Raw genomic sequence first — 12,672 nt, 5'->3', positions numbered from 1 at the left:
AAACTTCTGTCTTTGAAACGAAATTCTTCGTTCCCTCATTTTTCTTCAGAGACCATATTAACCGACCTTTTATCTCAACAATCTTATTTTCTTTACTATTGGTCTCAGTAAAACTGTGTTACATTTTATTAAAGATTGTATTCATACAAAATTTGTAATACAAATTCTGCGCTTATATAATTATAGCTAGTAATGAATATATTTTAGGCATAAAAGTAGAGTAATAGGTAACAGCTACTCCATTCAGCTAAACCGATCGGCTAATATTAACTTGGCATACAATAATTCGCAAATGAAACGTATACCAACAAAATCGAACCTGGACTTTACAAGCACAGGTAGATCGAAAAGATAATCCGCGCAGTTTTTATTCGACACAGTACATTTCCCTTTGTCCTCCCGCGTTGTGTGAACGACCTGCAACAGGATTTGTGCAATGTTCCAGCATGTATTACGCCTTTTTTTTCATAGAGTTGCGCAGCACGACTTTCGGATCGCTCTATTTTATTGATCACTGGAAAACGAAATAACCTAATAAAATTGGATCGATAAACATGATATCCTTGAATCCGAATAACATAACAATCCATTCTATCTTGTTCCATTTTTGTATTTGCATACAAAAATATACAACGAAATATACACCGTTTCCAAATTAGCAAAATTGTTAAGCGATTTTATTGTTAATCAGACTTCTGATTAACTTCAGTTCCTCACAATTGCTGCAATTTTTATTAATCTCATAATCGGACTGCGAATTTTATGCGCTTATGATAAAAAATTAAGAAATAACAACGTATTGCTTTTAATCTATCTGAATTATTAAAGAAAGAAAGAATCTGCTATTTAGTTTCTATTTCTTGGAATTAATGCAGACAATTTTTATCTTACACAAAAATCCGCAGTCTGTTCGTAATAAGGTTTATTATTTCATGGCGACGATCGACTCACGTTTCATGAAAGATAAATCGAAGAAATCATTATTCGAATTTCTATTCGTTTTGTAACATTTAAATACGCACATTTTTGTGGCTCGCTACGAGAATTTTGCACGATATTCTCGAGTAAAGTAAGATTTTCCAACGAGCCAATGAATTCGATCGCATCGGGTTCGGCGAGAATCAATCGATACCGGAACCAGTCTGTTGATTTATATCTCGATCGTTGCTGTGGATACAGCGGTAAAGTTTTAATTATATTCTTGGCCGCGTAATACGCAACCGGCCGTAACCAATGCAGCTAAGAAAGTCCGCAGTCCGGCGGCGAACGTCCGGTACACAGCATCCCCCAATCATCCCCTGCGCCCCCAATCCAACAACCCCCGTGATCCCCGTCCGCCGTTCCTCGCTCCGACGCAAAAATTAAATTTGCTCTATCGTGCATATCGGTGCGCCATCGAAGCCGTCAATATTAATCTCACGGCATGCGCTCACGGAATTCCAAGAAGGGCAAGAGGTAGACGCAAGTTTCCGGGAGCTAGATTTCGACGAAGAATATTAATCGATCGTGTCGGGGCGCCTGCTTCCTCACGCGCGCAATCTCGGTCAGGATACTTTCACTTGGATTCGAAAAATTTCGTCTACAGGCTGCTTCAAAATCGACGAGCCAAACCTTCGGAAGGTGTTCTACTCGCCTGACGAAATGTCGTTGTATAAGCTTGACCCTGTTGGTCCCTATTCCCAAATTACTTTCGCTTGAATCTAAAAAGTTTGACGTACAGGGTGTTCCAAAATCAGGAGACCCAGCTTTAAAACGGTATTTTCATTTAACTGAACGTAGAAATGAAAATGATGTTTGATGAAGACGACGCCTTCGTTCTTAAACTAGTTTAACTAGGATGGAAGATGTTTGGTATACAGGATGTTTCAAAATCGGAGGACCAAACTTTTGAACTGTATTTATGTTCGACATGACATAGAAATAAAATGATGTTCGATAAACGTAGTTCCATAGTACTTCCACGAGTATCTAAAAGGATTGATGTACAGGATGCTACAAAATCGAAGGTCTAAACTTTTAAACGGTGTCTCAATAATTGATGTGCAATGTGCTACAAAATCAAAAGACCAAACTTTTGAACGGTATTTTTTTTCATTAGATACAGAAATTCACGTGATTTTGTACAATTTCTATTCGTAAATTAGATACACTATAATCCGAAAAATTAGATATACGGGGTATTTCGGTATTGACGATTCAAATACTTGAAGTATAATTCATTATGCATGGAAATAGAATGGCGTCAGGTTTTCCTGTCAATTTCATCGTATTACGAACCCAATGCGATGGAAGAGCTACTTTAATCCTCGATTAATTAAAACCCGTTGTTACCTGTTCATTATTACTGCGGATTATATGCATTCGTGGCGAAACTGTTACTTCAAGCATTACGCAATAACACCGAAGTGAATCAGTTTATCGCGCATATAAAACCTGTAGCTTTTTTATCGTCTTTTCGATACAAAGCAATTCCATAGCGATGGGCGCTTTAGAGTTTAGAGTGAATCGTTCCAAAAGAGACGGAACGGCATGAAGAGGGAAAAGTTTCTCCCCGAAGGCGCTTGACCTCCCGTATCCGCGGATGGAAAATCTCTAGATAATAATAGCTAGAAAGTTCCAGAAGTTGCATCAAGAATTAGTGCAAATAACAGTCGCTTATTGGCGTCTTCGAGTGTGTGTCCGGCTATACATCTTTATTGACCGATACTTCCAGCAGTTCAAGAAGTTTTTCCGAGTCTTATATACCAATTGAAGACTGGGGATAGCATTAGGAAGTTCAATCCAGCAACTCGTTGTCTAAGATGGAAGACGGCGAGGAGCCCCCGCTTTCGCCTCTACTCGACACTCGATATTGCAATTCGACCCGTACTCGTTATATTGATTGAAATAAGGAATAACCCCCGACGAACTTTCTTTGATAATAACAATCGTAATTAGAACCGAACTTTCGTCGATATCCGCGCGATAAAGATATGCCGCACGATGGTTCGATAATGATTGCGGCATGCGATGAAACACGCTAAGAAGTTTCCCACGATCTTATCAACAACGAGTAAACTCGTTCAAAATGACTGGACTACGGATCTTCATGCATTTATGGCATGCAAGAAAAAATTTATAAAACTATTGCTATATGTGTACCATCGCTAATTATGTAATTAGTAGAAAGAATTGCTCAACTGTCCATAAAAATAGTTACACTTTATATTATATTTCTGTAGTACACAATTCGTAAATACTATTTCCACCATTTAAATGTTCGCGCCGTATACACTTATTGCCTTCAAGTAATATATATATTATATATATAAATAAATATATATAGATATATAATAATATAATGAATATTAATTAATATTAAATATAATAATATAATATATATAAATAAATATATATATATACAGAATGTTCGTTTCTTGCTAACGTGCTTATTTTTCGTGAACTATCGGTAACGTTGAGTGACGCTGACGGAACTAAGGCAGAAATGTCCACAAGTTGCAATGTCTTTACGGATTCAATGCCTGTGCCTATGTCTATAACTTATCGATTGGTCTATATACTCCTGTACCTCGTTTGGGCCGTACAACATAAAGGATTTTTAAAAATTCGAATCGTTGTTGTACGATACACTTATACGAAATTATAACAGCGTAAACGAATGTACGAATAGTTCGGGGTCACTGACTGCATTTGTTTAAATAAAAATTTCTTGTGTTCTGCATGTGCGTGCATACGAGCTATGAGCTAGGAGTGCCGTTCGCCGGGAAAAGAAGAGATAGCGTGCTTAGTTGCGGTTCTCGGCGCGTGTAGAAGTCCAATTGCCCGAAACCGGAGAGGAAGGAGGAAATTTCCGGAGCTCATCTCTTTTCTTGGCCCTCGACGGGAAATGGTAGCGAGCCACTCGGAGCTCCTTTTTCCGAAAGGAGGGAGACCTTTTTGGTCAGTGAACCCGGCACCGGTCCCTCGACTGTGGCTGAAAGTTTTGCTTCGGTCCACGGCCAGTATTTATGTCAGGGTAGCAGAGCGTGCACTTTCTGCTCCCCGTGCTGGCGAACGGAAGATTGAAACTCTCGGCCCGGTTACACTGGCCGCGATCGAAGCCTATCGGCCCGCTTTAGTTTCCATGGAGATTCGTTAATTATCGTTGAATTGTCCTCCCTTCGCGTGGCCCGCGCAGTGTTTTGCTTCCGACAGTGACAATTAATCCCTTAACTTGCAATAACCACGGTCAGACTCTCGACCAAGATTTCCCATTCGAGTTCAATGATCGGGAATATCATCGTTGCACGCCGCATGGGGCGTCGCATTATTTAGCCATCGTTAAAATTTAATACTGGAATAAGGTGACCATTCATTTTCACTACAGAAATAGTATTTGTTGTGAAGGATCCTTGTCTGATATCTATGTGCAGTCGAAGAGAAATGTTGAGTCAAAATCGTTGCAATAACTTTGTAAAGACTGGAAGGGATAATTTTTAAATTATTTAGACAATATATGAACGCGAACACAAATCAATATAAATAATCACTCCCAGAGAAGGAGCAAAATTCTTGATTTCACAATAATCTTTTTTTAGAAAAATAACATCCGTGTTAGTCTAAAAAATATGCTGCGTTCCTTCGTTGAAAAGATTGCATATTTTACTCGGTTTTCTGCTCAAGAATGTAAACAATATTAAGTAAACGCAGTAATAGCAGTAAACACGAAGTATAAAATGAAATTCTTAATTAACGTTTAGAAAATATTCGTAACTTTTCTACAAAATTTTCCACAAAATATTCTCAATCTACAGAAAAGACACATTTTTGATACTTTCAGAATATTCTTTCAATAATTAATGTCTCTGTCAATAAATTGTTGTGCATTTTGTAAAATATATACGATGACATAACGGCGATTAACATTAAGCGCATAATCGAAATACATATCATTGTTGAGCGCTTGCCGATAATTTAATTGGCATCGGTTATTATATCATTATCTATTAATTACGTAATGATGAAATACATTGAATATTCATGAAAACGACGAACAATAATATTAATAATAAATAACAATTAAAATATTAACAAATGAAACAATGAAAATGGTTACAGTCCATTATTGTAATTCTCCATGACTCCATTGTTTCGTCCCTTAATCACTTAACGAGACATTCTACGTTTATTACATTTATCTTTTAGATAATTAGTTAAAATTGCCAATAATAGTCACTACAGTAAATTCTCTCGAATTGTCCAAATGATCGAATCTCCTCTTTCAAAATTCTCTATTTTTGTTTATAAACTGAGGGTTAACTCGAGAGAATTTACCGTATTTGCATTAAATTATTTTTAGAAGTAAAAAAAATGCAGTCCATAGAAGCCGGCCATGAACCAACAGAAATGAAAAAGAAACTAGTATTCTGTAACCTTTAGACAATATATGAATAACCATATACGAATCATCTACATGATGTCACAGTGATGTATAAGCTATGCTAGTATAATATATCTGCAATATCGAAAGAGTGTTCCAAACGTGTTGAACTGTTTCAATGTTCGACATCAATGAATATGCGAAAATGTTTAATTTTTAGAAAGCTCATTGAAATATATAAAAAATCAAATATGTGATATGAAATATTATATTTAGCTAATACCCAGATTAAAAGTAACGAAATACCTACTAGTGGTATCAGTGGTTTTCACCACTATTTTGATTCACTTTGCAGCCTTTGAAACAACACGCGTACACCATTGTTTTAAAAAAATGTTCAAAGTTACGTTCACACAACACGATGATAGATAGTGGATATGAGTAGATATTATCCAATGGCATCTAAGATTTGAACTTGAAGCCTGACGTTATGTCGACCACTTCGCCAAAAATCGCTGCAAGTAGGCGAACAGCTCTGAGGTGTCTAAGGTGTCACCTAAATAGAATAGCGACCGCGTTGAGCAGTCGCCAAGGAGCAGAGCGCATCGAAGAGTGACGGCCGTTGGTAAAAACGACGAAACTTCAAGGTGGGCGTCATTATACGAACGCTGTTTGTTCTCATTAAGGATAAAGTAACAAAGGAACTAACGCGCTTACTTGGGAATCTCGGGGTGGCCGAAACCGGGCTGGAATAAAGTTGGAAAGTTTCCGGATCCATTCCCTTTTTGGGCTTGAACAAGAAGTGATGACAAGGTTCCCTCTCCGCGGGCTCGCGTTGAATTTTGCGCGCTGAATCCGCCAGTTTTCTAGCAGCTCAAGTTCAAAGCCTCGCTCCATCCCCGTTTCCCCGGCCGTCCAGTCATTTCGCGTCGCGCTTTTCTTGCTACGCCCGCAATTAGCTAAGATTATGGGTCTTTGTGCTTCTCCCGAGTTTGGTTAAGGCGCGGCTACGCTTCCTCGCCGGCCGTTTGCCTCGCGGATAGCTCCGTCAATCCGAGTTTCCTGGGACAAGGAATGCGAAGGAATGCAAGGACACATTTTGCGTGCCGCAGGACCTGCAATTTGTAACTGGCGCGAGAAACCCGGCGGGGAACAGTCCCAGAAGTATCCGGACCAGTCAAACGAAATTGTGAATTATCCCGGAACTATTTCAGCCAGCTGCAGACCGAGTAGAGAATCTTAATTAACCTTTACTTTCCTGTCTATTATGCTCGCGCGGATGTCTATCAGCTCTCCTGTGCACGGGATACAAAAAGTTCTTTCGAATTTCGGTCTGTACGAGAGTTATTTTAAATCTACTGTGATTTTCTTTCAAACAAGAATTATACGGAATTAATTGTTTAAGCGCAGAACGCTTAGATTATTGGAAGCTCGTATTCGACTCGACAGAAGACAAAATGCTGAAAATTTATTTTTGTTCGTGTGAAGCATGTTTATTTATATAGCAATATAATGTAAGAAAAAAATGTAGATACCTTTTATCGAAGAAATGAAATATCAAAATTATGAAAATTATCGTTAAAATTAGAAGAACTGAAAAATACCTGTCGTACAAAGCTAGTCGTATGCAACATATCCGTTTTATTTATTAGAAATATATACATAATAATCTATGTCTATATATCTATATATATATAGTCTATATACATAATAATAATAATATTATTATGATATTAACGGAAAAACCTCTCGTTACATAGTGTACAATAAAAAATAAGATATAAAGAGATTTATGAAGAAATAAATGAGAAATAAAACAGAAAAAGGTAATATACTATAATATGCACAAGAGTGTCGCAAGAACGGTTTGAAGTGAGAAAACAGTCAAGAGTTGAACAAGAATTTCAAAAATGAAATAACAACCGCAAGAGTATCGAAAGAGTGCTCTGTGTCATCTGATCTTTTCAACGATGTGCTTTGATTTCAGGGAATTTTGTAGATGACCGGTTGGACGGTAGAAATGTCAGAAGGATTTTTCGAACGAACGGAAGTAGAATTCGGAATCACCGCGAACTAATCCGGAGCAGCTTTCATCCTCGGTTCCTGGCCGAGAGAAATTTCATTAAAATCCGAAGCAACCGACGAAACGAAATCTATCCAGTGGCTCGTGTTACTTACTGTCCACGATAGCAACAGGTAGTGGTCGGGAGCCCTTGGCCTCCTTCATTTTGCAGACTTACGGTTATCCGTTTCAGGTCGTGGGACGCGGATTCCGCCGAGATCGAAGGAAAAATTCGAAAAATCGGGTTTCCATACGGTCCGCGACACACTCGCCATGAATTAACTGCGGCCGCGGCGTGTCGAAATATCCCAGGGAAATTCGATGGACGGCGACTCGGACTCCCGAAGGTCAAACAGTGATTAATACGGTGAATAAATGAACGAGCGAATAAGTTACGGTAAACGAATGCGAAATTGGTACCGTGCAATCAAATTGCGGGGATAAATGAAAGCGCGAGATGGTCAAGATGGCCGACGGTCGCAGGATATTGAATCAATTACATTCCCCCGCGCTGGTAATCCCGCGAAACTCCAATCCCAACATTTTATGGTCAATTTATAAGATAAACTGTTAATTTGTTGCAGCGGCCGAAAATGTTCATTGCTGGCCGGCTATTTATTGACGACTGAATCAACTTGTCGAATTACTGTGACTTATTGATTTCATTAAACGGACACGCAAGGATGGTTGATTACGAAATTGCGTTCGCATTACTACCTCTCGGCCTTTACTGCAGGATTTACAAGCTTGCCGCACGTGGATCTCATTTTACAAGGTGTAATTCCACATCACGGACTTTCACACGGTTTATTAATTTGTCTACAGGTCTCTTTAAAAAAAACACGTTTTATTCGCTATTTACTATTTTTATTTATCTTCTATTTTTTTTCGCTTATTTAAAATGCTAATATTACGGAATAAACATTTTATGATTATGGTAATTAAGGTTGATGATTAAAAGGTAAAGGTTATTAAACACAGTTCTAAAAAAGAATGCATAAGGAACAAATATAGAACAAGTACCGTTATAACAACTCTGTCACAAAATATCTAAAGCATAACATCCCTTGTCCTTGTCGTATAAAGTGTATAATAATTGTATCATTCTTCGAAATTACTATACCACTAGTTATACGAAATTGCAGTTCGTATTGTACTATGTTATTCATTCTAATAGGATAAAGAGTTCCGAACACATACCAAATTCCGTTTGAAAGCAAACGCGGTGAAAGCAAATAGACCTATCTGATAGAGTGTGTTCTCTGATCAAACACTGCACGTGATTAATAATTAATAGTGCATCGAGGCAATTTACTCTTGGGCAAAAATTGCTAAATTATTCTTTATAAATTGGTAAAAACTAGATCGTGCAAATTTCGTGGTTCATGGCAAAGATAAAAAAGACGTTTAACATTAGATTTACAAATTTATAAGATTTTAATTTACAAAATTTAATATGATAAAATATGACAAATTTTTTAAATTTACGATGATTGAAATTATAAAGACGCGTTTATATGGAACTTATCGAATGAATTTGTTTCATTGTGATTAAAATCGCTAGGAATTTGAATAAATGCACGCTCGTTATTTTTACGAGGCAAGATAAAATAGCTGATGTTAATGCTCGGTAAACTTAGCGTTAAATACGTTGAATTCGAAGACTTCGGAGAAATGAATATGGCGAGATCGCAGTCTAATATATTAAAACGCTGCACCCGCAGCAATTACATTCGAACGTGGAAGTGCCAACCAGACGAAATAAAAGAATGAACCCCGTCTGACAATTAATTTGCAGAATAAAATACTGAGTTACGGGGGACATTGCGTACATAAAACTGCAGAATTTCAAGCGGTAGTAAATCTTTCTACGGGTTTCCAGTCTAGGCGGTTTTTCCAACTCCCAACGAACGTAAACCGATTAAGTCGGACCTGCGAGCATAAATGAAACATTTAATTCTCGTAGCTGCCTCGGTATACCATCGTCTCTGTAGAAGCCTTGTAATTATCGTTCTCTATAATAATTCTCATTTACAGTCGCAGCCGTAACGAGAGCATAAATAAACTCCTCCATTCTGTTGTCTGCGAACGACATGCCACGAAAGAATATTGTCACCGTTGCTCCGGTGTTACGCGCGACGAGCCGAAGAAAATATTCACGGAGTAAGTAAATCTTTGGATTCAATTGTTCGCCAATCACTTTCTTTCCAACGTGATTCTTTCTTCCCGTCCTTCCCCGTTATAATTGAGCTCAAGCGCTCAAACATAAGTTCACTTCATTATACAAAGTATATTTATTCTCACTTATAAAGAAGAATATATACCGAAGATTTTTCTGACATATCTACCAGCAACTCGACAAAAATTTTGCAGAAATCATTACTTTCCTATACAAAGTCGTATTGAAGTGAAATCTGTTATACTGCTGTGAGATTACATAAATCCATTCGGCGCAGTTCTTTAAAAAATGTATCATAGTCATGTTACTAACCAAATTTATCTTATTTATATGATTCATAAAGTATATCATAATTGCACTATGAAGAAAGTGTATCATAATTACACTATTATTATTTTGACCGCCGCATCTCTCATATGTGGTTGACAGAATTATTAAAAAAAATTCAATTTTCCACTAATCCATTATAATTTCTTCATTTTATTAAGATTCGCAATAGGTAAAAACGTTGAAGAAGTAATAGATATCATACAATTTTACATTGCAATTTTCATTTAATCGAATAAAATACTTTAAGTCTACGATATTTTCAAGGTTCTCGGCGCAGCCGTCGGAGTGTTAACATCGATCAAAAGACATACACAATTTACAATTGTATTCTCTCTTCGTCCAGCCCCTATTATCGATCGGTCCAAACAGTTCGTGCGAATGTACTAATATTGCGACGTTCTTCACGAATCGTGTCAACTTTTACAATCCGCATGCCCGAAGAATTGGAGGACAGCGTTTAACCGGGGCACGGTCAGCGAAGAAAAACCGAGCTTAGGATCGTCAGCCCTTTGATTCGCGTCAGCCGGAGCGCAGATCGCGTTGGTAAGTTCGAATTAAAGCGGGGATCCTTTTATTCAATTCGCCGCGGCGTTCCCGCATTAACCTTGTCCTTAGCGGCGCGGCGATTAACGCGTTAAAAGCACCATTTTGGGCCACGCGAGAGGAGGACACCGCGTCGCCGGCTCTCATTCTACGGACTTTACTAATATCCCTAAGTGCATCGTCAGCCGCTTGATGCAGCGTTGCACAAGCTCTGATACTCTGCACTCTGGGGTTCACTTACTTTTTCCCGTCCTTCTCCCTCTCACGGCCGTGTTCCTCCCGTTCTTTTTCATCGGTTCATACTTCTGCCGCTCTCCGTCGTTCCCTTTCAACTCGCCTCGTTCTGTCCCGCGTCTCGCCCCTCGATTCTAACAGCAACGTGCTGCCTCTGCACGCGGGTGTACGCGCGTACCCGCTTCACCCGCTACGCCCACGCCCGGTTCACCCGCCTCGCTCGTTCGCGCTACCCGCTCGCGCTAGGCGGCGGCTGCTCTCGAGATCCCCACTTCTCATGATTACTTCCGATTTTATCCTAGACACAGAAATTGTGGTGGTATGCCCACGGTTTCCCAAAGAATGGTAATATAAAGTAGTGCACCTGTGTTTTCTCCGACGCAGAAAGGAAAGAAAAGGGTGGAAAGCGTAGCGCCGGCTGGAACGCCGCCGCGCGAAAGAATAAAGACACGGGGATGCCGAACGCGACGGAGAGAAAGAGAGAAGCGAGAGAGAGCGAGAGAGGGTAGAACACGGCGCGAGAAAAAGAGAGAGAGAGAGTCCGACGAGAGAGAGACGTAAACATCGCGAATGGTACGCCTTGAACGTGTTGTACCGCGACCTTCCTTTCTCTCGAACTTCCCCTCTCGTTCTCGTTCTCATTCTGGTTTTCTTGTCGCAAAAATCCCGTTCGCAACACTTCCTACCTGTTAATGGCGGCTCTTTTCCGCATTGTCCGCGCGAAACCTCGAAAAACTATCGCCCTTCCGCCGAACGCGAAAGGAGAAACGTCTACAGATCTTCACCTGCTGTTATTTCCCTTCTCTCGAACCCACGTCACTCGTCGGTCTACAATGTAGTGCATTCGAAGCATGACGAACAATATCGTCTGCTTAATCCTTAAACTGATTGCCAATTACTGCCGACTATTCTTCCGATAAACTTTGCGCATTCTCGAGTCAGTAAGTGCAAGTAAATTTACGTTGAAGCATGATAAGCTGATAGAGGATTACGTGAATTTTCACATAATTACATTATCGTATATTAATTATAATCAGGTTAAGAGTTGAAACAAGCCGAAGAATGAGTGTCAACGTAGTCGTTTTCAATCGCATTCTTCACGAATTTAACAAGACAACACGTTCAAAGATATCTGTGACGGACAACGGCACATGCGTCGAAACTTGTAAAAGATAGATGTAATGACAAAATATCTATTCGTACAAATTATACCAATTACCCATTTATTGCACAAACGCGTATCTATTGGGTTGGCAACTAAGTAATTGCCGATTTGTTCGATGAAATACAAAATTTTTTTTACTTGGAATGAAGTTTAATCTGTAATGACAACTTGAAAATTCCACGCTCGTAGAAAGTCTGATCCTTTTCGGCCAAAAACTGAGTTAAGTGAGATTTTACAGCGTCATTATCATTCAAAGTTTTACCACGAAGGGAGTTGTCCAGGGATCGAAATAAGTGGTAATCCGATGGCGCGAGATCAGGGCTATATGGTGGGTGTAACATCAATTCCCAACCAATATCCATCAATTTTTGCCTAGTGGACAAAGACGTGTGCTGCCCAGCGTTGTCCTGGTGGAAAATGGCACCTTTACGATTGACCAATTCTGGTCGCTTTTCCTTGATCCGCTGCATTCAATTTGTCCAGTTGCTAACATTCACGGATAATAAAAATAACATAATAATAATAATAATAATAACAACATAATAATAACAATAATAATAACATAATAATAATAATAATAACATAATAATAATAATAATAATAATAATAATAATAATAATAATAATAATAATAATAATAATAATTTTATAATATAACATTTACGGATATCGTCAAAATGAGAGTGAGAAACATCTATAACTGAAATCGGCAATTACTTAGTTGCCAAACCAATAGTATGTCCATCATCTGGTTTCCCCAAATTCTGTTCACATCTCTTTCGGTAACCATCGCAATTCATG

At 38.7% G+C, this 12,672-nt stretch overlaps 1 long non-coding RNA gene across 1 annotated transcript in view; it reads left to right on the top strand.

Annotated features, from left to right (window-relative positions):
• Window positions 1-12,094, top strand: part of LOC117229654 (uncharacterized) — a 49,834-nt gene extending 37,740 nt beyond the window's left edge. Inside the window, exons 2-6 of the long non-coding RNA XR_004492604.2 lie at window positions 7,347-7,555; window positions 7,615-7,788; window positions 8,006-8,196; window positions 9,459-9,584; window positions 10,195-12,094. This is a non-coding gene — a long non-coding RNA (uncharacterized LOC117229654). The remainder of the gene's footprint in view (window positions 1-7,346; window positions 7,556-7,614; window positions 7,789-8,005; window positions 8,197-9,458; window positions 9,585-10,194) is intronic.
• Window positions 12,095-12,672: the final 578 nt, after the last annotated feature.

This window comes from Megalopta genalis, chromosome 3, assembly GCF_051020955.1.
Source record: "Megalopta genalis isolate 19385.01 chromosome 3, iyMegGena1_principal, whole genome shotgun sequence".
In the NCBI taxonomy this organism is placed as follows: domain Eukaryota; kingdom Metazoa; phylum Arthropoda; class Insecta; order Hymenoptera; family Halictidae; genus Megalopta; species Megalopta genalis.
This window is presented reverse-complemented; position numbering and strand designations above follow the sequence as displayed.